Source organism: Lynx canadensis, chromosome A1, assembly GCF_007474595.2.
Source record: "Lynx canadensis isolate LIC74 chromosome A1, mLynCan4.pri.v2, whole genome shotgun sequence".
NCBI classification, from domain to species: domain Eukaryota; kingdom Metazoa; phylum Chordata; class Mammalia; order Carnivora; family Felidae; genus Lynx; species Lynx canadensis.
Window position 1 is genome coordinate 114,029,912 of NC_044303.2, and position 24,289 is coordinate 114,054,200.

The 24,289-nt window shown below is 39.7% G+C and overlaps 1 pseudogene; it reads left to right on the forward strand.

Moving 5' to 3' along the window:
* Positions 1-1,370: 1,370 nt before the first annotated feature.
* On the forward strand, positions 1,371-23,850 carry LOC115516297 (annotated as a pseudogene).
* The last annotated feature ends 439 nt before the right edge of the window (positions 23,851-24,289 follow it).

Below are 24,289 nucleotides of genomic sequence, written 5' to 3' on the forward strand. Positions count from 1 at the left end.
GCACTCAGGCTGTGGTGTGGGCAATAGATTGGTAGATAGAGAGAATGTAACAGAATAACCATTGGGGTACTGAAGTTGTACAGGTAAGTGGCAACCAAGACAGTGGCAGGAAGGTGAAGATAAATACCAAGTTTATCTGAGATATATATAGAAAGTAGAGTCAACAGAAAGCAATGACTGACTGGAGAAAGAATAAAAAAGAGTCTCACTTTTCTATCTCAGGTGATTGGGTGGATGGAGAAGATTGAAAGAGAAGCATGTCAGGGAAGCATGGGGAGAGGAGAGAGTCTATTCAGATGTGTCAGTTGAGATTGTGCAGGAGGGACAGGGAGCATCTAGAGAATGCAGGAGATGCATGCGTGCTAGAGACTTGGGGGGAGAAACCCAACCATTAAGGGGTGTTGATGAAATTCCTGAGAGTAATGGAAGGAACAGGTATCTCACTGCAAGGAATGAGAAGAGGGCAGAACCACAGGGAATAGCAGAGCTGAGACTGAGCAGAGAAAGAGCACAGCCTGGCCACTTGACTCCCCCAGGAAAGTTGCTTACCAACCCCCTTTTCCTGTCTCCTAGCAAGTCTGGGGACTTGAACATGGCAAACACTGAGGTTGAGGAAACGTGAGACTAGACTCTCTTCCCCTCCTGCTCATCAGAATTGCATATACTATCCCATGCCAACCTTTTTAGTTTTTAAATGCTCTGTTCTAGCCTCCTCTCTCCACTCCTTCCAGCCTGATTGTCTTCTTTTAAATGCTCCTCATTTCTTTGCCATTTCATTTTCTTTCATCTGCAACCTGCTATTAAGGTTGTTTTTCCCACAGCTATTTTGATACCAAATCAGATTAATCTGTTCTCCTAATTAACCTGTGATACATACACAGAGTCCAACGTCTCCTACACAATAGTATTCTCTCCAGTGATCTCACAGATGTCCCATAGAATGGAGTTTTACTCCTTCCCACATCCCTCTTTCTTCCCTCTTGTTCCCAAGGCTCCTCCAGCCAGTTCTTTCTGTCCGTGTTCAGACATGGACCTGGACCACTGGCCGCCTGAGTGACTACAGCAGCCACCTGTAGAGTTATTGCATGGAGTGAGACATTGTCTCCATAAAACCCCTGTTAGAACACACCATGAGCATTAAGCCGTCACTATGCAGTATTAATGGTATGTCATATCATCTTTCTTCAAGAAAAGTGCAGCACAGGGAATATAGTCATATAGTCAATAATACTGTAATACACTTACCATGGCAAGCATTTTGCAGAATGTGTAATTGTTGAATCACTGTGTTGTATACCTAAAACTAATTTAATATTATGTCAATTATACTTCAATGAAAACTTTAAAAATACTCTTTGCTGCATCTACTGCAAGAATGAAGGCCATTCTCAGCAATCAAAATGTCAACATTCCAGAACATGCCAACATCACTCTGAAGGGACACACTGCAATTGTGAAGGGCCCCAGAGGAACCTTCAGTCATGTCAAAGTAAAACTCAGCCTCCTTGAAAAGAAAAAGAAGAGGCATTAAGTGGACAAACAGTGAGGAAACAGAAAGGAACTGGCTATTGTTCTCACTCTCTGTAGTCACGTACAACACATGATCAAGGGCATTACAAGGACTTCCTGTAGAAGATGAGGTCTGTGTATGCTCACTTCCCCAGCAATGTCATTATTCAGGAGAATGTTCTCTTGATGAAATCTGAAATTTCTTGGGTGAAAAATACATCCTCAGGGTTCATATGAGGCCAGGCATTGCGTGTTCAGTATCTCAAGCCCAGAAAGATGAGTTAGTTCTTGAATAAAATGACAGTGAACTTGTATCAAACTTAGCTGCTTTGACTTAGCAAGCCATAATGGTTAAAAACAAGGATATCAGAAAAATTTTGGATGGTATGTTTCTTTTTTTTTTTTAAGTTTTTTTTTTCAACGTTTACTTATTTTTGGGACAGAGAGAGACAGAGCATGAACGGGGGAGGGGCAGAGAGAGAGGGAGACACAGAATCGGAAACAGGCTCCAGGCTCCGAGCCATCAGCCCAGAGCCTGACGCGGGGCTCGAACTCACGGACCGCGAGATCGTGACCTGGCTGAAGTCGGACGCTTAACCGACTGCGCCACCCAGGCGCCCCGGTATGTAAGTTTCTGAAAGAAGAACACTTCAGCAGGCTGATGAATAAGATCAAAGTTGCCCAGTTTCAGAAAAAGCAAGATGCTAGGCAACTTTTCAGAGTTATCTGTGCTATTTTAAAGATGTAATAAAAGCTGTGTATTGATTTGGGGATGGGGAATTAAAAATAAAAATAAATAAAATACAAGCAAATGAACAGCCTTTTAAAAAGGAGCTAACAAATTCCAATGAACTAAGGAAACTCATTCATACGGAGAACTCAATTAAGACATTGACTAGAGGAACCAAACTCAAGTCCAAGTTACAAAAAAGGTAGGGATGGACCTGGAGAATGGAGAGCAACATCTGGGGTATGAAGTGCGACGGGAGGTTGTTAAGGTGAGTAGCTCACAATTGAGACAGAGTTCTCCTTTTTGTGGGGTACCTGTGCCATGTAGAGGCAGTAGGGCAGCCTCAGAGAATTTCAAGAGCCTTGATTCCCACCTAGTGCTTTCTAAATGCATGCGCACACACACGCATATCCTGCATCATGTTACCCAATAAAGTTAATGAGCCTGAGCTGGCCAGACTCACCTTGGAACATGCATGACCAGCAGAGCACAGATCCAGCACAAGAAAGAAGAGAATCCGAACAGAGACCAAAAGATCATGCCTCTCTTCACAAACCCCCACTTTATTAAACTTGTTGACATTTGACTTAATAAGACTACATAAACTCATTTTTGCCTCATGACAATTCTGACCATCTTCCTTGCATTAAAGAGGCTTATAGGCAACTCCTAGAAGGCTAGACAATGTCATAGCTTTCCTAATGTGCTCAGAGTCCCCTCCAGCCTCAGCCAAGGCCCTGAAGACCACTGCATGAGGCAGATGTTACCATGGGATGACACATGTAGAAGGATCTACACCAAGTCTAAAATGCTAAGTCCTCCATAAATGATTTCTCTAACTTCAGTTGCCACAACTTTCCATAATGCTTCACAGCGCACTGCACATCTAGCGGTCTCACAGCACCAACCAAGACATCATCTAGAGGTGTCACAACACTGTCCCTTGACATAATCTAGGGATGTCACAACATTCCCCATGATTTAATCCAGGTGCTGTACTAGGGCTTCTTCTGAAAATACCTTGTTTCTTAATCCCAAGAACAGTCTCTGTGGTCTGAGCACCCACCCAAACTGCCCATAAGAAGAAACATCAGCCCCCAAAAGGAATTACTATCTGAACCACAAACCCTCTGAAAAACCTACAACCACCTACAGCCTACTTTTCTTTTTTTGAAGCTCAAACCTTCTGTCTAGCCCCCTAGTTCTGTATAAGAGAATTACAGGAAACTCACCATAACATTTCAGTACACACCTCCCTGTTCCTTTCCCAAGGGAACTTGAGCTAATCCAAACTCTCTCTACAATATATAGCAGGCTCCTTTCAATAAAGTGCATGGAAATTGGAGCCCCAAAATTATTACAGAAAATACATTTCCTAGGCAAGAATGTATTTATTCTTAGAAGCAATCTTCTTAATCTTTTCTATCCTTTGCACTGCTAATAACTTCCCTGAGTTATGATAATATTGTATGTTAAATCACAACTGATACAATTAGAGCTGTGTCCAGACCTGCACAGCCCTGTCAGAGCTGTGGGTAAACTCACACCTGCTTCTGGAACATCCCAAACCTCATTTCCAAAGGCAGGAAAGTAGAGAAACTGGAGAGATGTGTTCTTGCCCTACGAGGTAAAATATTTGTTGCAGGTGGCTGATCTGGGGGAAATACAATGTGGCCAAGAACACGGGATTTAGACTCCAGCAGACTGAAATCAAAATTTACTGGCTCAGTCACCTAACAGCCACATGGCCCTAGGCAAGTTATGAAATTTTTTGAGCACCTGGTTTCTTACATATAAAATGGAGATGACAACAGTAGTTACTTCTGAGGGTTATAAGAGAGAACATCATAAAGTTGCCAGCACTAAGCATGGCACAAGGGAAGCACTTAATAAACAACAGTCATTAATAATACATTATGCTGGGGATGCCTCTTATTAACTTTGAGTTTTGAGATTTGGTGTAGGAGCTGTTCTTAGGATGTGAGAACCAGGTGTCTGGGTAGTAACCATGATTCAGCTGTGGTTTCAGGAACCATATTCACTGCCTGGCAATGTGCTTTGGTGCCACCACCCGTCAGGCATCCCTTCACCCTCAGATGGCTAAAAGCTGTCAGTGTCATTCGCACAGAACAGTGGTCCACTTTGGGCTTCAACATTTCCATTTTGTTATGCTATTTCAGAGATGATTGAACAAAAATGGATATGAGCAACCACACAGTCCAAAACCAAAACCTCACACATGAGGAAATTAAATCATTCAATTCAATAAACCCCCTATCTACCTCATATCCCGGATGATTATTTCTTCTAAGTCACTCCTATTCATCCTTCATTAATTGAGTCAGCAATTATTTAATGCTGTATTGTATTCCAGGAAGCATGCCAGGCAATGGAGATAACAACAATGAACAAAATGGGCAAAAATATCTGACTTGGTGGAAGTTACATTCTAGTTGGGGAAGACAGACAATAAACAGATAAATGAATGAGTGGTGGAGAGAAAAACAAAGCAGGCTCGAGTGGAGAGGGAATGGAGGAAATGTAGTCTCCCAGTTTATGTAGAGTAATCAGAGAAATACTTGCTACCAATGGCTTTGAGCAGAAGCCTGAAAAGAGTGTGGGAAAGATATACCTGGGAAGAGAACTCCAGGAAGAGGAAGCCACAAATGCAAAGACCCCAGGTTGGTGCAGCATGAGTTTGATGTGTTGAAAGACCTTCAGGGAGACTAGAGCTTGTACAGTGGTGTTATCAAGAGTGAAAGGAGGAAAAGAGATGAGAGAGATGGTAGAGGGCCAGATAAGGTGGGAACTTATGTACCATGGCAGACACTTGGGATTTAACTCTGGAAAGACTAGCAGTTGGTGTGGTCTCTGAATAGAACAGAGACATAAGTACACTTAAACTTTTAAAGGATCTCTCTGGATGCTCTAATAAGAATGGACTGCATGTGTAGCAAGGTGAAAACAGAGAAGTCAGTTAGAAGAGACTCCTACGTTATTCTAGGAGAGAGTTAATGGTAACATGGACTAGGAGATGGCAATAGAAGTGGTGAGAAGACTCAGACCTCACTTGCTACCAGGGACCTCTCCGCTCCCTTGTGCTTACAGCACCAAAGCACTTTTACCCTGTATTTTAATAATCTTTCTACCTCTACTGACTCTGAATTCCTTGAGGTAAGGTCTATATTTCATGTACTCCTATAACCTCAGCACCTAATCTAACATCTAGTACAGGGTACACAGTCATAATAAAATAAACAAACTTTTTTTTTTTTTTTGCTTCCTACTACATGCCAGTACTATAGGGATGAACACCACTGGTCTATGGCCCTAGGGGATAGAGCATTGAATGGTTATTTTATTCAAGAGTGATCCTGAAAGCCCATGGTTTGTTGTTTTTCTGAGGCTAAAAATTGAATTATTTGCTTCAAGACTGGTATGTAAGAAAAAGACACTTTCCAAGCCCCAGTGAGTATCCGGAATACACACCTCAATTCAACTTAGTTTTTCCTCTCCTTTTGTTTCAGTGGCATTTTGAAGGGAAGGGATTCACATATTTCAGGATCCACAAAGATCTCCCTCATAAAGTCAAGAATATGTTATATGATGCAGTCTCAACTTTCATCAGACTCCTATTCTAGTGGGGAGACACAGACTGTAATAAAGTATAAGGGCCATAATAAGGTGGAAAATATGGAAAAGAGACAAAGAAGATATTTCGTATCTTAAAATCAATTAATGTAATTACCTCACTAGATGCAGAAAAAGCATTTGATAAAATCTAACACTGCTTTATGATAAAAACCTCAACAGACTAGGAATAGAAGAAAATTTCTTCAACACGATAAAGGGCATTTACAAAAAACCCACTTTAACATTATGCTAAATGGTACAAAAACTAGATACTTTCCCCTAAGATCAGAAAAACAGAAGGATGTCCACTCTACCACTTTTATTGAACATTGTACCAGATGTTCTAGCAATGGCAATTAAGAAAGAAAGTGAAATAAATAAAACACATCTAAATTCGAAAGGAAGACGTAAAACTATCTCTATTCACAGATGACATAATCTTGTATACAGGAAATCCTAAGGAATCCACTAAAAAAGTACTAGAATTAATAAATAAGTTCAGCAAGATTGCAGAATACAAGATCAATATACAAAAAATCAATTGTATTTTTATACACTAGCAATAAGCATCCAAAAATGAAATTAAGAACACAATTCCATTTACAGCAACATCAAAAAAAGTACAATACTTAGGGATAAGTTTAACAAAACTTACTAAAAAGCTATAGTAATCAAGCCCTTGTAGCACTGACATAAAGATAGACATGTAGATTATGGATTAGAACTGAGAGTCCAAAGGTAACTTCATACATTTATGGTCAATTTATTTTTAACAAGGATCTAAGATTATTAATGGGAAAAAATATTTTATCAACAAATGCTGGTGGGACAACTGGATAGCCAATGCAAAATAATGGAGTTGGACTCATCTCAGATCACATACAAAAAGGAACACAAAATGGAGCAAAGACCTAAATGTAAGAACAAAGATTATAAAACACTTAGATAAAAATATAGGAATAAATCTTCATGACCTTGGATTTGGCAATGGATTCTTAGCACAAGCTAAGACACAAAAAGCACAAGAAAAAAAGATAAAATAGATAAATTTCACTTCCTTAAATTTAGAAATTATTTTGTCTCAAAGGACGCTATCCAGAAAGTGAAAGACAGTTCACAGAATGGTAGAAAATATCTGCAAACCGTACCTGATTAGGACTTGTATCTAAAATATATAAAAACATTTATACTCAATAATAAAAACACAGAAAACCCAATTTTAAAATGGTCCAAAAATCTGAATAGACCAAGAAAGATATACAAATTGTCAGTAAGCACATTAAAAGATGCTCAACATCATTAGTATCAGGGAAATGCAAATTGTGTCTACTTTACATCCAGTAGAATGGCTATAATCAAAAAGTCAGATAATAAGAAGTATTGGTAAAGATGTGAAGAAATTAGAACTCTCATACACTGTTGGTGGATTATATATAATGCCACAACCACTTTGGGAAATAGTCTAGAAGTTTCTCAAAACGTTATACATAGATTTAACATTTGACCCAGCAATTCCACTCCTAGGTATATACCCAAGAGAAATGAAAATACATGTCTACCCAAAACCTTGTATATGAATGTTTTTAGCAATATTATTCATAGTATCCAAAAGGCAGAAACTCATGTGTCCATCAATTGATGAACATATAAACAAAATGCTGTAAATCTGTACAATGGAATATTATTCAGCCATAAAAAAAGAATGAGGTATGGATACATGTTACAATATGGATGAATATTGAAGACAGTAGGCTAAGTGAAAAAAACCTCTCACAAAATATCACATATCATATTATCTTATTTATATAAAAGGTCAGAAAAGGTAAATAAATAGAGACAAACTAGATTAAGGGTTGTTTGGGTTGGGTGGTATCTTAATCAGTTAAGGCTACCATAACAAAGTACCATAGACTGGATGGCTTATAAACAACAGAAATATATTTCTCACAGCTTTGGAGACTGGAAGTCTGAGATTGGGGTGCCAATATTGCCAGGTTCTGGTGAGGGCTCTTTTCCAGGATGTACATTGCTGACTTCTCACTGTATCTTCATATAAATGAAAAAGACCAAGCTAGCTCTATGGCTTTTGTTATAATGGTACTCACCCCACTCATGATGGCTTCACTCTATGAACTAATTATCTCTCAAAGGCTCCAAATACCATCACATGGAGGATTAGATTTCAAGATATGAATTTGGGGGAGACACAAACATTCAGTTCATAACTAATGTAATGGGGGAGTGGGAGATAACAGCTAAAGGGTATGGACTTTCTCTCTGTGGTGATTAAAAGTTCTAAAATGTGTTTAATGATGGTTTCACAGCTCTGTGAATATATTAAGAAACCACCAAATTATATACTTTAAATTGGTAAGTTGCATGGAATGTGAAATATATTTCAATAAAGGAGTTATAAAAACAAAGAGGTAAGGGGGATAGAATGAAAGAATCTAATAAGTTTAATCAGAGGCCCAAAAGTAGGAGAGAAGAGAAAATAGATCAGAGGGGAAATTTGGAGGGGATTTTTCAGAAACTATAAAAGATACCAATCCAAAGATTCAAGAAGCCCAACAAATCCCAAAAATGATAAGTAAAAAGAAAAAAGAAGACAGAAAGAAAGACAGAAAAAAAAGACAGGAAGGAAGGAAGGAAGGAAGGAAGGAAGGAAGGAAGGAAGGAAAATAGAAGGAAGGAAGGGAGGGAGAAGGACAATTACCTGATAGGTGGTACTGTGAAACCACAGAACACCAAAGAGGAAAAAACCTGTAAAGACTCTCAGAGGAAAATGGCAGAGGAATGAATTAGATTCACAGGTGACTTATCAATAGTAACAATGGAAGTCTAAAGATGGAGGAATTATATGTAAAATGTACTGAAAAAAATTCCTATCAATCTAGATTTGTGTAAAATAAATAAAAGCTGAGAGAATTTAAATCTAAAAGAATAGGGTGAGGGGCGCCTGGGTGGCTCAGTCGGTTGAGTATCCGACTTCATCTCAGGTCATGATCTCATGATTCAGGAGTTTGAGCCCTGCGTCGTGCTCTGTGCTAACAGCTCAGAGCCTGGAGTCTGCTTCAGATTCTGTGTCTCCCTCTCTCTCTGCCCCTCCTCTGCTCATGCTCTGTCTCCCTCTGTCTCTCAAAAATAAAATAAATGTTAAAAAAAAAGTATAAAAGAATAAGGTGAGAGAAAACTAGGAAATATCTGGTGTAATGACTTTGTGTAATAGAAAAAGAGCTTTAGCTCTGGAACCGCAAGACCTGAATATGAATCAAGGTCCTATTACTACTAGGGAAAATGAAAGTTGTACATGTCACAGAGCCTCTTTATAACTCAGTTTCCTCAACTGTATCACAGGAATGTCTGCCCACTTACCTCACAGAATTTATACAAAGCTTGCATACAATCACATCTCCTAAATCCCTATGTTAAAAAACAAGACAAGGATGTCCACTCTCACTATAACTATTGAACATAGTACTAGAAGTCTTAGCCTCAGCAATTAGACAACAAAAAGAAATAAAAGACATCCAGGTCAGCAAGGAAGAAGTCAAACCTTCACTATTTACAGACAACATGATACTCAATGTAGAAAACACAAAAGACTGCACCAAAAAATTGCTAGAACTAATACATTAATTCAGCAAAGTCTCAGGATATAAAATCAATGTACAGAAATTTATTGCATTTCTATACACCAATAACGAAGCAGCAGAAAAAGATATCAAGGAATTGATCTCCTTTACCATAAGACCAAAAAGAAATATATACCTAGGAATAAACCTAACCAAAGAAGTAAAAGATCTGTACTCTGTACACTATAGAACACAAGAGAACACAACGAAAAGAAAAAGCATTCAATGCTCATGGATTGGAAGAACAAATATTGTTAAAATGTTGATACTACCCAAAGCAATCTACACAGTTAATGAAATCCCCATCAAAATACCAACAGCATTTTTCACAGAGCTAGAACAAACAATTCTCAAAATGTGTGGAACCACAAAAGACCCCAAGTAGCCAAAGCCATCCTAAAAAATAGAAACAAAACTGAAAGCATCACGGTTCCAGATTTCAAGCTATATTATAAAACTATAGTCAATAAGACAGTATGGTCCTGACACAAAAACAGACACATAGATCAATGGAACAGAATAGAAAACCCAGAAATAGACCCACAACTAGATGGTCAACTAATCTTCAACAAAGCAGAAAAGAATTCCAATGGAAAAAAGATAGTCTCTTTAACAAATGGTTTGGGGAACACTGGACAGCAATACGCAGAAGAATGAACCCAGACCACTGTCTTATACCATACACAAGAATAAATTCAAAATGATGAAAGACCTAAATGTGAGACAAGAAACAATAAAATCCTAGAGAAGAACATAGGCAGCAACCTCTTTGACATCAGCCAGAGCAACTTCTTACTAAACATGTTGCCAGAGGCAAGGGAAACAAAAGCAAAAAGGAACTATTAGGACTTCATCTAGATAAAAACTCCTGCACAGCAAAGGGAAAAATCAATAAAACTAAAAGGCATTCAATGGAATGGGAGAATATATTTGCAAATGGCATTCTGATAAAGGGTTAGTATCAAAATCTATAAAGAACATATCAAACTCAACACCCAAAAAACAAACTACCCCGTTAAGAAATGGGCAGAAGACATGAATTGAAACTTTTCCAAAGACATCCAGAGGGCTAACAGACACATGGAAAGAGTGGGGGACAAGCTTAGGAATCCCCCAGGCTTATAACAATGGGTTAACAAGGCACAAAGAAATACAAAGTCAATAAAATGCTCACACCTGAGTTTGGGTAAACCAGATTGGCACTCCAAGAATAGGGGGGTGCAAAGACACTCTGAGAATAGGGAGGCACAAAGGTGCCAGGAATAGGGAGGTGCAAAGGCACCCCCAAATAGGGAGGGGTGCTGAGCCCCCAAAAATATATAGAGAGAGGCAAAGGCCTGAAATAAAAATGGCGCAAAGGTGCCCAATACATAGGAATAACAAGATTAGATATTCAGGGTGAAAGCACCCCAAATTTAGTACTATAGCAGAAAGCTCCTTTCATAGGAGAATAGGGCCAGGTTAGGTAAATTGGTGAATTGGACTTTGGACCACTGCGCTACAGGCAAGTAGCCCAGAGTGGAGATGGTTAACAAAAGAAAAGGTGGCTTATTAACCCTGTGGTTATTCCCCCTATCTGTCTCATACCCTAGGCTGGCAAAGATAAACAGGCATGGTGTCTCCTGTCTGCTGTTAACAACCATCTACCCATCTGCCCGGCACCTGGATTTTATTTTATATTGACCCAAACCCCAAACAGTGTATATCTTCAAAATCTCCTTTCCCTCTCACATCCACAAGTTAATGTTCCTAGTTTCTTTGTCTCTTTGTACACGCCCATCACATTCGCAAGCCTTCTGATCTGAATAAATACGGGGAAAGGACCCTTATTCAGGGCACTTGCTTTTTCCAGGACATTAGCCATCTCTTGTTTTAATCCTGCATCCACTCTTTTGCTGGCCAAAAGAGAACTTTAGACCTAGAGTTTATGACAGAAAAGATGCTCAACATCAGGTAAATTCAAATAAAAACAATGAAGAGATACTGCCTTATCAGAATGGCTAAAATTAACAAAACAAGAAACAAAAGGTGTTGATGAGGATGCGGAGAAAGGGAAACCCTCTTGCACTGTTGGTGGGAATGCAAACAGGTGCAGCCACTCTGGAGAACAGTATGGGGATTCCTCAAAACGTTAAAAATAGAACTACCCTATGATCCACCAATTGCACTACCAGGTATTTATCCAAAGGATACAAAAATACAGACTCAAAGGGGTACAGGCATGCTGATGTTTATAATAGCATTATCAACAATAGCCAAATTATGGAAAGAGCCCAAATGTCCATAGATTGATGAATGGATAAAGAAGATGTGGTATATATTTAAACAACTGAATATTACTCAGCCACCAAAAGGAATGAATCTTGCCATTTGCAATGACATGTATGGAGCTAGAATGTATTATGCTAAATGAAATAACTGAATCAGAGAAAGGTAAATACCCTATTATTTCACTCACATGTGGAATTTAAGAAAGAAAACAGATAAACATATGAGGAGGGTGGGGGGTAAAAGAGAGAGGGAAACAAACAATAAAAGACTCAATAATAGAGAATAAACTGAAAGTTAATGGAAGGAAGTGTGTAGGGGAAGGGCTAGATAGGTGATAGGTATTAAGGAGGGCACATGTTATGATGAGCACTGGGTGTTGTATGTAAGTGATGAATCACCGAATTCTACTCATGAAACCAATATTGCACTATATGTTAATTAACTAGAAGAAATAAAGAAAGAAAGAAGAAAGAAAGAAAGAGGGAAGGAAGGAAGGAAGGAAGGAAGGAAGGAAGGAAGGAAGGAAAAGAATGAATTTGGAGAGTCATGCACAAGTTGGTGACGCTGTCCGTGGTTCTGATCTTGCTTGCTAAGATAAAAGTTTTTCCCAACCTGGGAGAGTGGTGATCAATGAACCTCTTTCAAGAATTCTTTTAAAATATAGGAAGGGGTGCTTGGATGTTACAGTTGGTTGAGTGTCTGACTCTTGATTTCATCACAGGTAATGATCCCAAGGTAATGAGATTGAGTCCCATATCAGGCTTCTGAACTGAGCATGGAGCCTGCTTAAGATGCCCTCTCTGTCTCCTTCTGCCCCTCTCCTCAGCTCATTCTCTCTCTCTCTCTCTCCTTCCCTCTCTCCCCAACTCTATCTCTCTATCTCTTTATCTCTCTTTAAAATAAAAATAAATAAAAACCAAACATATAGGGAAAGGCAGTGATGTGAGAGAAGGGAAGGAGGGGAAAAGGGCAGGACAGAAATAGAGAGGGGGAATAAGACCATTGTAAAAGCAGACACCTCTGAAAGATTAATTAGCCAAGGAAAGAAGAAGATTGTTATTCTATCTTTCAAACAATTGTAGTTACCAAGAAGCCATGACCAACCATAATTGAAATGTGAATTACAAAATTACTGAGGGAAAGTAGGAAATGTTTCAAGGGTACCAGGTGATGCCAACATTTGCTAGTGTTGACACAAGTAAATAAGTTATTGGGGGTGGATGAGAATAGCAGGTAGTAGAGATGGTATGATTGACTTATGTCATGCCAAAGTTTGCATGGTTTTTCTTTGTTTTTATTTTATATATCTTGATGTAAACTGAGACCCATGTGCTATAATTTACATAGCTTCTTTCAAGTTCTTGTGCAAATCCTATCGTATCTCCAACAGCTAAATTATTTTTCTCCCTGAGAATTTGAGGGGCATTCCCTTCCACCATCTCCCTCCTCCTTTGCCCATACCTCTCTCAGGCCAGCACTGACAGTACACACCACATTGAGTACACTCAGCTGCTCAGCCACTGAAAGTTGACAAATTGCCAGTTCTTTCAACAGACAGCAATTCTTCATAGCTTATTTTCAAAGCACTTGAACTCTATAATGTATGCTCACTCTGCTACAAGGAATTACAGAAAATTGATACACTCCTCAATACCAAGAAGCAGAATTATTGTTCTTGGTCTGGGTGTTTACATGTCATCTGGGCTTCAGGGCACATGAGGAGAAACTGCAGAATTGAGGGCAATGTTCAAGGGGCCTGGAGTGTGAGATGGCTGAGAACTGCTCAGAGGCTGGTAAGGACTTCTCTGCAGAGTAATCATGGGCATCAGCACAGAGGGGTCACAGCTAGAAATCAAGGCCAGCTGGAGTGTTCCACATGGGAGATAATTCTATTCAGTCCACTCTGTTGGCCTTCTTATTCTCAATATAATTTCTCAGTATTCCAGAATGTCAAAGATAGAAAGGACTTAAATAAAGTCCATGTTTTCCATCGTTCTCATTTACAAGCAGACAACAATAAAACCCTGAAATCCAGAGAGGTTAGGTGACTTCCAAGGTCACAGAATTAGTGAGATAATCAAGGCTGGAATCCAAGGCTGTGATTCACATCCAGTGCCTATTCCATTACACTATGGTCACTCTGGCTTAACCACTTACTATTTATGTGTCCATAAGTAAGTTAACTACCTTCTCTGTGCTCTCATTTTCTTATCTGTTGAAAGGGGACCTAATTAGAACCCTTCTCTTTGGGTTCATGAAGATTGAATGAGATAATTCTAAGAAGTGCTTAGCATAATGTCTGGCTCATAGTGAGCTTTCAATAAATGACAACTCTCATTATTATTACTAGTGTTATTAACATTTCCATCTTAAACATGAAGAAACTAAGTATTAGAGCCCCAAAAATACTTGACAAAAGAATAATATTTTAAAATATTTGCTTTTTAGAGAGAGAAGCCAAGGTGGTGAAACAGAATGGAAGTTTTTTTGTGTCTCGCATCCCTGAAATACAGCCAGATCAACACTAAACCATCCTGCACACCTAGGAAACTGATTGAGGATTAACACAGCAATCTACACAACCTGAACCATAGAACTCAGCAGGTGTGTGATGCAGAGAGGTGAAATGGGGGAGAGAAAAGCCACAGAGGGCAGGGAGCTGTTTTGCTTGTGGAGAGAGAACGGAGATGGGGGAGAGTATGGGAAAAGCACATCCCCCCCAAAAGCAGCTGGAGAGAAAGTGAAAAAGTGGAAACAGCCACAAGGACTGAAATAGAAAGGGAGAAAGGAGAAAGGAGGGGGTTTAAATTCCATTAAGACTCTGTAAACAGGGGGAGCACATAGTCTGAAACTCTGCAGCTTGATACCTAGCAGTGCTCTGGTGAGAAGGGTGAATCCCCAGGAGCAGAGTGAAGTCCAAGGGTGCTCGGACCACACGGGGGGAGGTAGTTCCCCTGCTGGGAGGACATTTGGTAGAAGCTGTGTGCCCCCCAACAGGTAAAGGCCCCAGAGAACAACCCCAGAGAACCCAGGACCCTGGAGAACAACCACATTCACTGGTCCTGGAACATGGTCATTAAGAGTGAAGCCTGGTGCCAGATGTGTGTTGTGATTTTCCATAATCCCTGAAACACTGCTGCTACACGATCATGTGAACTTTTTCTGGGGTGGGCTGGCACCCGGCCACAATCTCTGGGCATCAGCAGCAGCACAGTCCCACAAATGTTCCTGGGTGCAGCCAGCACCTGGCCATTGCTCAGTGAGACCCTCCCACAGAGGGGAAGATCAGGTCAAAGCTGCAGTCCCTCAGAAGTAAGGGGACGGGAAAAACAGCCACATCTGAGATAACTCAGGAGGGAGGTGTCGCCTGGGGCTTGGTCATGGACAGTGTAAAAGAGGGGAGTGGACAGAAGCCAGAGACAAAGGACAGGTGCATGATTGCTGATCGGGGAGAACAGTGCTCCGATATTAAATACTGGGTAGCTGGGTGATGCCATTTTCACCCCTCCTGCGTATGCGCACATACGCCTACAAGTGCCACAACAATCTACCCCAGTAAGCTGAGCAGCACCATCTAGTGGAGAATGGAGCTGTTACACTAAGCTCTGCCCAACTGGGCCAACTTCACTCTTCAGGAAGACCACAAGTCTTTCTGCCTGTTTAGTTTACAGACAATAAGTCTGTAGTTGACTTCTAGGGGAAAACAATGTAATTTCAATCGTATTTCAGACTGTTCACTGGTCCATCTATTAAATTTTCTTTTTTTTCTTTTTTATTTCTTTTCTTTTTCTTGAATACAGAGAGAGAAAAAATTATTTTATTTTCAATTTTTATTGAAAATATTTTTCTTTAATTTTTTTCTACTGTATTTCTTACCTTTTTAAAAATTTTTCAAATTCTATTTTACTTCTGTCATTTCATTTTATTCTATTTCATTGTATTCATTTTTTTTAATTTTCAAACGTTTTCCTTTTTTTCTTTTTCCTCATTTTATTCTAATCTATCAAGCCCCTTTCAACACTCAGACCAAAACACACCTAGAATATGGCATTATTTATTTGATTTGTGTGTGTGTGTGTTGTTTTAACTTTTTAATTTTAATTTTTTTACCTCATTAATTCTTTTTCTTCCTTCAAAATGATGAAACAAAGGAATTCACCCCAAAAGAAAGAGCAGGAAGAAATGACAGCCAGGGACTTTACCAACACAGATACAAGCAAGATGTCTGAACCAGAATTTAGAATCAGGATAATAACAATATTAGCTGGAGTTGAAAACAGATTAGAATCCCTTTCTGCAGAGATAAAAGAAGTAAAAGCTGATTAGAATGAAATAAAAAATGCTATAACTGAGCTGCAATCTCAAGCGGATGCCACGGTGGCAAGGATGGATAAGGCAGAGCAGTGAATCAGAGATATAGAGGACAAACTAGGGAGAATAATGAAGCAAAAAGAAAGAGGGAGACTGAAGCAAAAGAGCACAATTTAAGAATTAGAGAAATTAGTGACTCATTAAAAAGGAACATCAGAATCATAGGGGTCTCAGAAGATGAAGAGAGAGAAAAAGGGGTAGAAGCATTATGTGAGGAAATCATAGCAGAAAACTTTCCTAACCTGGGGAAAGACACAGACATCAAAATCCAGGAAGCACAGAGGATTCCCAGTAGATTCAACAAAAACCAACCACCAGCAAGTCATATCATAGTCAAATTCACAAAACACTCAGGCAAGGATAGAATCATAAAGCAGCAAGGGAGAAAAGTCCTTAACCTACAAGGGAAGACAGATCAGGTTTTGAGCAGACCTATCCACAGAAACTTGGCAGGCCAGAAAGGAGTGGCAGGATATATTCAATGTGCTGAATTGGAAAGATATGCAGACAAGAATTCTTTATCCAGCAAAGCTGTCATTCAAAATAAAAGGAGCAATAAAGAGTTTCCCAGACAAACAAAAACTAACGGAGTCTGTGACCACTAAACCAGTCCTGAAAGAAATTCTAAAGGGGACTCTCTGAGAGGAGAAAAGACAAAACTAAACAAAAAAGACCAAAAGCAACAAACACTAGAAGGGACCGGAGACCACCAGAAACTCTGCAGGCAACACAAAGGCAATAAATTCATATCTTTCGGTACTCACTCTAAATGTCAGTGGAGTAAACGCTCAAATCAAAAGACAAAGAATGGATAAGAAAACAAGACCCATCTATATGCTGTTTTCAAGAGACCCATTTTAGACCTAAAGTCACCTTCAGATTGAAAGTAAGGGGATAGAGAACCATCTGTCATGTTAATGGTTGCCAAAAGAAAGCTGGAGTGGCCACACTTATATCAGACAATCTGATTTTAAAATAAGGACTGTAACAAGAGATGAAGAAAGGCATTATATCATAATTAAGGGTCTGTCCACCAAGATCTAACAACTGTAAGCATTTATGCCCCATCATGAAAGTACCCAAATATATAAATCAATTAATCACAAACATACAGAAGCTCATTGATAATAATACCATAATAGTAGGGGACTTCAACACCCCACTTACAGCAAGAGACAGATAATCTAAACAGAAAATCAACAAGGGAAAAATGGCTTTGAATGACACACTGGACCAGATGGACTTAACAGATACATTCAGAACATTTCATTCTAAAACAGCAGAATATACATTCTTCTCCAGTGCACATGGAAAGTTCTCCAGAGTAGACCACATACTGGGACACACACAAGCCCTCAACAAGTACAAAAAAATCAAGATCATACTATGCATATTTTCAGACCACAACACTATGAAACTCAAAATCAACCATGAGAAAAAATTTGTAAAGGTAAAAAGTACTTGGAGACTAAAGGACATCCTACTAAAGAATGAATGGGCTAACCAAGAAGTAAAAGAGGAAATTAGAACGTACATAGAAGCCAATGAAAATGATAATACTACAGCCCAAAACCTCTGGGACACAGCAAAGGTGGTCATAAGAGAAAAGTGTATAGCAATCCAGGCCTTCCTAAAGAAGCAAGAAAGGTCTCAGACACATAACCTAACCTTACACCTTAAAGAGCTGGAAAAAGAACAGCAAATAAAACCCAAAACCAGCAGAAGACAGGAAATAATAAAGATTAGAGCAGAAATCAATGCTATCCAAACCAAAAAAAAACACAACAGGTCAATGAAACCAGAAGCTGATTCTTTGAAAGAATTAACAAAATTGATAAACCACTAGCCAGTTTGATCAAAAAGAAGAAGGAAAGGACCGAAATAAAATCAAGAATGAAAGAAGAGAGATCACAACCAGCAAAACAGAAATAAAAATAATAATAAGAGAATATTTTGAGCCAATAAAATGGGTAATCTTGAAGAAACATACAAATTACTAGAAACACATACACTACCAAAACTGACACAAGAAGAAATAGAAAATTTGAACAGACCCATAACCAGTAAAGAAATGGAATTAATAATCAAAAATCTCCCAAAAAACAAGAGTCCAGGGCCAGATGGGTTTCCAGGGGGAAATCTACCAATATTTAAGGAAGAGTTAACACCTATTTTCATGAAGCTGTTTCAAAAAATAGAAATGGAAGGAAAACTTCCAAACTCTTTCTATGAAGCCAGAATTACCTTGATTCTAAAACCAAAGTACCCACTAAAAAGGAGAATGATACACCAATTTCCCTGATGAACATGGATGCAAAAATCCTCAACAAGATATTAGCCAACTGGATCCAACAATACTTTTAAAAAATTATTCACCACGACCAAGTGAGATTTATACCTAGGGTGCAGGGATAGTTCAATATCCACAAAACAATCAATGTGATACATCACATCAATAAAAGAAAGGACAAGAACTACATGATCCTCTCAATAGATGCAGAGAAAGCATTTGACAAAATACAGCACCCTTTCTTGATAAAAACCCTCAAAGAAGTAGGTATAGAAGGACCATACCTCAAGATCATAAAAGCCATAATATGAAAGACCCAACACTAATATCATCATCAATGGGGAAAAACTGAGAGCTTTCCCCCTAAAGTCAGGAACAAGACAGGAATGTCCACTGTTGCCACCATTATTCAATATAGTATTGGAAGTCTTAGACTCAGCAATCAGACAACACAAAGAAATAAAAGGCATCCAAATCATCCAGGAGGAGGTCAAAATTTCACTCTTCAAAGATGACATGATATTCTATATGGAATGCCCAAAAGATTCCACCAAAAAACTATTGTAACTGATCCATGAATTCAGCAAAGTCACAAGATATAAAATCAATGCACAGAATTGGTTGCATTCCTATACACCAACAATGAAGCAACAGAAAGAGCAATCAAGGAATCGATCCCATTTACAAATGCACCAAAAACCATAAAATACCTAGGAATAAATCTAACCAAAGAGGTAGAAAATCTATACACTGAAAACTATAGACAGCCTATGGAAGAAATTGAAGAAGACACAAAGAAATGGAAATATATTCCATGATCCTGGATAGGAAGAACAAATATTGTTAAAATGCCAATGCTACCCAAAACAATCTACATAATCAATGCAATCCCTATCAAAATAACACCAGGCCAGCTTCTTCACAGATCTAGAACAAACAATCCTAAAATTTGTATGGAACTGGAAAAGACCCCAAATAGCCAAAGAAATCTTTAAAAAGAAAACCAAAGCAGGAGGCATCATAATCCCAGACTTCATGATGTATTACAAAGCTGTCACCATCAAGACAGACACTCGGGTCAATGGAACAGAATAGAGAACGCAGAAATGGACCCACAAATGTATGGCCAACTCATCTTTGACAAAGCACGAAAGAATATCCAATGAAATAAAGATAGTTCTTCAGCAAGTGGTGCTGGGAAAACTGGACAGTGACATGCAGAAGAATGAACCTGGACCACTTTCTTACACCACACACAAAAATAAACTCAAAATGGATGAAAGACCTAAATATAAGACAGGAAGCCATCAAAATCCTTGAGGAGAAAAGGAGAAATCAGGCAAAAACCTCTTTGATCTTGGCTGCAGCAACTTCTTACTCAACATGTCTCTGGAGGCAAGGGAAACAAAGGCAAAAATGAACTACTGGGACCTCATCAAAATAAAAAGCTTCTGCACAGTGAAGGAAACAATCAGTAAAACTAAAAGGCAACCGACAGAATGGGAGAAGATATTTGCAAATGACATATCAGATAAAGGGTTAGTATCCAAAATCTATAAAGAACTTCTCAAACTTAACACCCCAAATACAAATAATCCAGTGAAAAAATGGGCAAAAGACATGAATAGACACTTCTCCAAAGAAGACATCCAGATGGCCAACTGACACATGAAAAAATGCTCAACATCACTCATCATCAGGGAAATACAAATCAAAACCACACTGAGATACCACCTCACACCTGTCAGAGTGGCTAACATTAACAACTCCGGCAACAACAGATGTTGGCGAGGAGGCAGATAAAGAGGATCTCTTTTGCACTGTTGGTGGCAATGCAAGCTGGTGCAGCCACTCTGGAAAACAGTATGGAGGTTCGTCAAAAAATTAAAAATAGAACTACCCTATGACCCAGCAATTGCACTACTAGGCATTTATCCACAGGATACAGGTGTGCTGTTTTGAAGGGACACATGCACCCCCATGTTTATAGCAGCACTATCAACAATAGCCAAAGGATGGAAAGAGCCCAAATATCCACTGATGGATGAATGGATAAAGAAGATGTGGCATATCTATATGATGGAGTATTACTCGGTAATCAAAAAGAATGAAATCTTGCCATTTGCACCTACATGGACGGAACTGGAGGTTATTGTTCTAAGCGAAAATGGTCAGTCAGAGAAAGACAACTATCATATGGCTTCACTCATGTGAGGACTTTAAGACACAGAACAGATGAACACAAGGGAAGGGAAGCAAGAATAATATAAAAACAGGGAGGGGAACAAAACATAAGAGAATCTTAAAGATGAAGAACAGAGGGTTACAGGAGGGATAGTGGGATGGGAGATGGGCTAAATGCGTAAGGGGCATTAAGGAACCTACTCCTGAAATCATTGTTCCACTATATGCTAACTAACTTGGATGTAAATTAAAAAATATATATTTGCCAGAAAAAGAAAATATGGAAGAAGATAAATTAAATATATATTGTAACCTCAAAAAGAAAAAAAATTTGCTTTTCAACTGTAAACCCTAATGTGTTATGAACCCTGAGATGATTACTCTTAGGATCATGCCTCTTAAGACAAACATGTTTTGAACCAGCAAGAAATGCACCTCACACCCATAATGCCTCACAGGCTGAACTAAGATCCTCAACACCCAGGAAGAAAATGCAACACAGGTTGTCCTTTACTTTCAGCTTCCTTATCCACAAAATCCAGTCTGGTCAATGAAGCCATCAGCAGACTGAAATTCTAGATTTCAGATTCTGACCTGCCTATACCTTCAATTGCTCCAAATCCGAATTTTTGTTAATCCTCTAACCTGTTTAATGAAGCACAATAAATGTTTGAGGATTAATGAACATGTTAATAAGAAAGAAGAGATGAATTTACCAAGGATGCCTGGCAGATAAAAGAATGAAAGCTGTTAGAAAATATTAAAAGATGTGATTAACTGTACATGAGAAAGATGCAATTAGCATTACTGTTTTCAGAAAGAACTTCATCACATGCATCAGATTAAATTGCCCCTTTTTCCTGCAAATAAACCAGAGACTTGTCTCTTCTTTAATGGAATTCAACCCTTGGCTCTTATGAATCAGGATCAGATTGTAACATTCTTGCCTGATAAGACTAGAATTATTTCTAGCCAATTCAGAAGCTGCTCACTCTTGGTTATACTGTTCATTACCAGAATTAAAATATAGGAAAGGAGCCCCAGCTTTCACACAAATCAGGGGAGAGGAGAGGGAAAGAGGGAGAAAACCTGCAGGCAAAAATCAATTAGGCCAGCTCATGGCCTTTGCACACTCTTAAGACTCACTCAAAGGAAAAGATCAAATTCCAATTCATATTTCCACTCATTGCTCATTCCTCTAGCAGAAAAATCGACGACACAGTTAAGAGGGAAGGATGGTGTTTGCCACTTGCTGGGCATTTTGTGCATTTTGAAGCTCTTTAGTATGCATGATTCTACTCAAGCTTCCTACCAGCGCTGTGAGGTCAGCAGGCAGACATTCCCACATTATAGATGAGGAGCCTGAGTTCCCAAGAAGTTCTGTGACTTGCCCAAATTTGAGTTATGGAGGTTTTTTCTCCAGTAGTAATCAGGCAAGGATTCAAATTCAGGTTCTAGTGGTTTCAGTATAATGCTCCTAGTCTCACACACACACACACACACTCACACCAACACAATTCAAAATACTCCCAAAAAATCCCCTATCACCTCAATTCAGTAAAAGCAAACTAGCAGAACAAGGGAGTAGCATGCACACAGGAGGGAATTTAAATTTGCTGAGCACCTATTAAAAGCCAACCACTCTGCTGGGCCAACTACATTCACCATAGCCTCACACTAGCTCTGCAAAGGATATGTTACTGTCTTCATTTCACAGATGAGGACACTGGGTCACAGAAAAGTAAAATGACTTGCTGGGGCTTCAGTTTCGTCATCTATGACATTGTAGGATTGGACTTGATGATCTCTAAGGTCTCTTCCATATCTAAGAATCTGTGATTCTAAGAAAAGCAAAGGAGCTGCTCCACCATGCAACGGAAAGGAATGCTGGGGTCTTGTTTTCCATACTCATCAGCTCTCTCCCGGGTGTGCAAAGGCCGGCCCCCACTCTCTGAAACTGTCCCAGGCCAAAGAGGAGCAGCTGTTTCCTGAGAAGCAAGAAACCCAGTGGAATTTTCTTTTGTCCCTCTCCAGGTAAAAGATCCCTATGGTTCTCAGAGCACAGCCCAGATGCACTAGCCTGAGGATTCCCAGGGAAATACAGCCTATGGCCAGGCAGCCCCATATGCTGAGTGGGAGGACCCCGTACACAAAACCAGAATAAACTTCCTGAAAGCCCAAGAGAGCCACCAGCCTTCTGTGTACCTCCCCAGAACCCACCTGCCTTGGACCTGCATTCCTTAGAGCAGGAACCCATAGGCCAGAGACCAAGCCACACTGGGGAGGGGAGTTATGGAAGTGTCTGACTCAACCAAGGTTGATTTCCCTTCCCTGATATTAATAATAGCAGCAGCTGCTGCCATCTGTGCACCCTTACCGAGTGCCAAGCAGGGCTCCAAGTTCTTTCCACAACATGCAATATTTAGTCCTTCCCATAATTCTGTGCTGTGGACACTGATGTTACCCCTGTTTTGCAGGTAAAGAAACTGAGGATCAGAGGTTAAGTAAATGGCCTATAGTCACACCACTAGAAAGGGAAGGACCTCAGGAGTCAAACGTAGGTCTTCTGACCTGGCAGCTTGGACTCTTAGCAGCCTCCCCCAGGGTCTGGCACCATGCCTGGTGTTCACCAAGTGCGTGTCGAAAAGCAAGCATGTCCATATGGTAAAAGGACAGGGAGCCCTTCAAGGGAAGAGTGCCTGAGCTCTGGGAGGAAACTCACACATGCCTACAAACATGCTACAAAAAAAGCAGTTCTCAAAACAGCAGGGACGCCTTGCATACAACTCTGGGGAAATGAGCCACGGCCCTCACCAAAAACTAGAAGTGAATAGGGATGTGGGGTGGGTGGTACTTTGTGTTTACACTTATGTGAGCTTCTTCTTCCTGAGGGTTGATTCACTGCACAGTCAAAATTCACAAGTTTCAAAAAATAAAGTGGAATCATCTCCAGGTCTTGATGGGGAAGGGGATGCAGTAAACCCAACATAGAGACAAAGTAGAAACTTCCATTTATTCACGTAGCAAATATACTGTGCACCAGTCTCCATCCTTACAAAGACTACAGGGGAGAGACCTGGATAAAGCAACTTCGAATGATATGGCGTTAACCACTGAGGTGGATCTGACAAAGAAAAGTGAATTATGAGAGTACTTATTGGGGTAATTTGATTTAGTTTGACGAGATCATGGCAGGCCTAAGCAAAGACATTGAAGCAGAAGCATGAAAGATGAATAGGAGTTCATCAAGGCAAAGGAGGGTGGCAGTGGGAAAAGCATTAAATAGTGAGGGAACAGCATATGCAAAGTCCTGCAGTTTGGGTGCCAAAGGAAGGCTGGGGTAGAAGATTATGATGAGGTGAGTACGAATAGATGGGCCTGGAGTGCTCTAGGGCTGTGCTTAGGGTGTTTCATTATGTTGCAAGCACCATGGGAAGTCACCAAACTGGAAAGAGACAAGAACAGTTTGCTGTTTTTGGAAAGACCACACTGGTTGTTGCGCAGAGAATGGGTGGTGGCTTAGGGAAGCTGGAAGCACAGAGATTAGTTACGAGGCGAATCCTTTCATCCAGACAAGCACAAAGAGTGGCCCCAGGAGGGTAACAGATTGAGATGGCAAGATGTGCATTGAGTCAGGGGACATTCGTGGCAGGGATTAGGATGGGG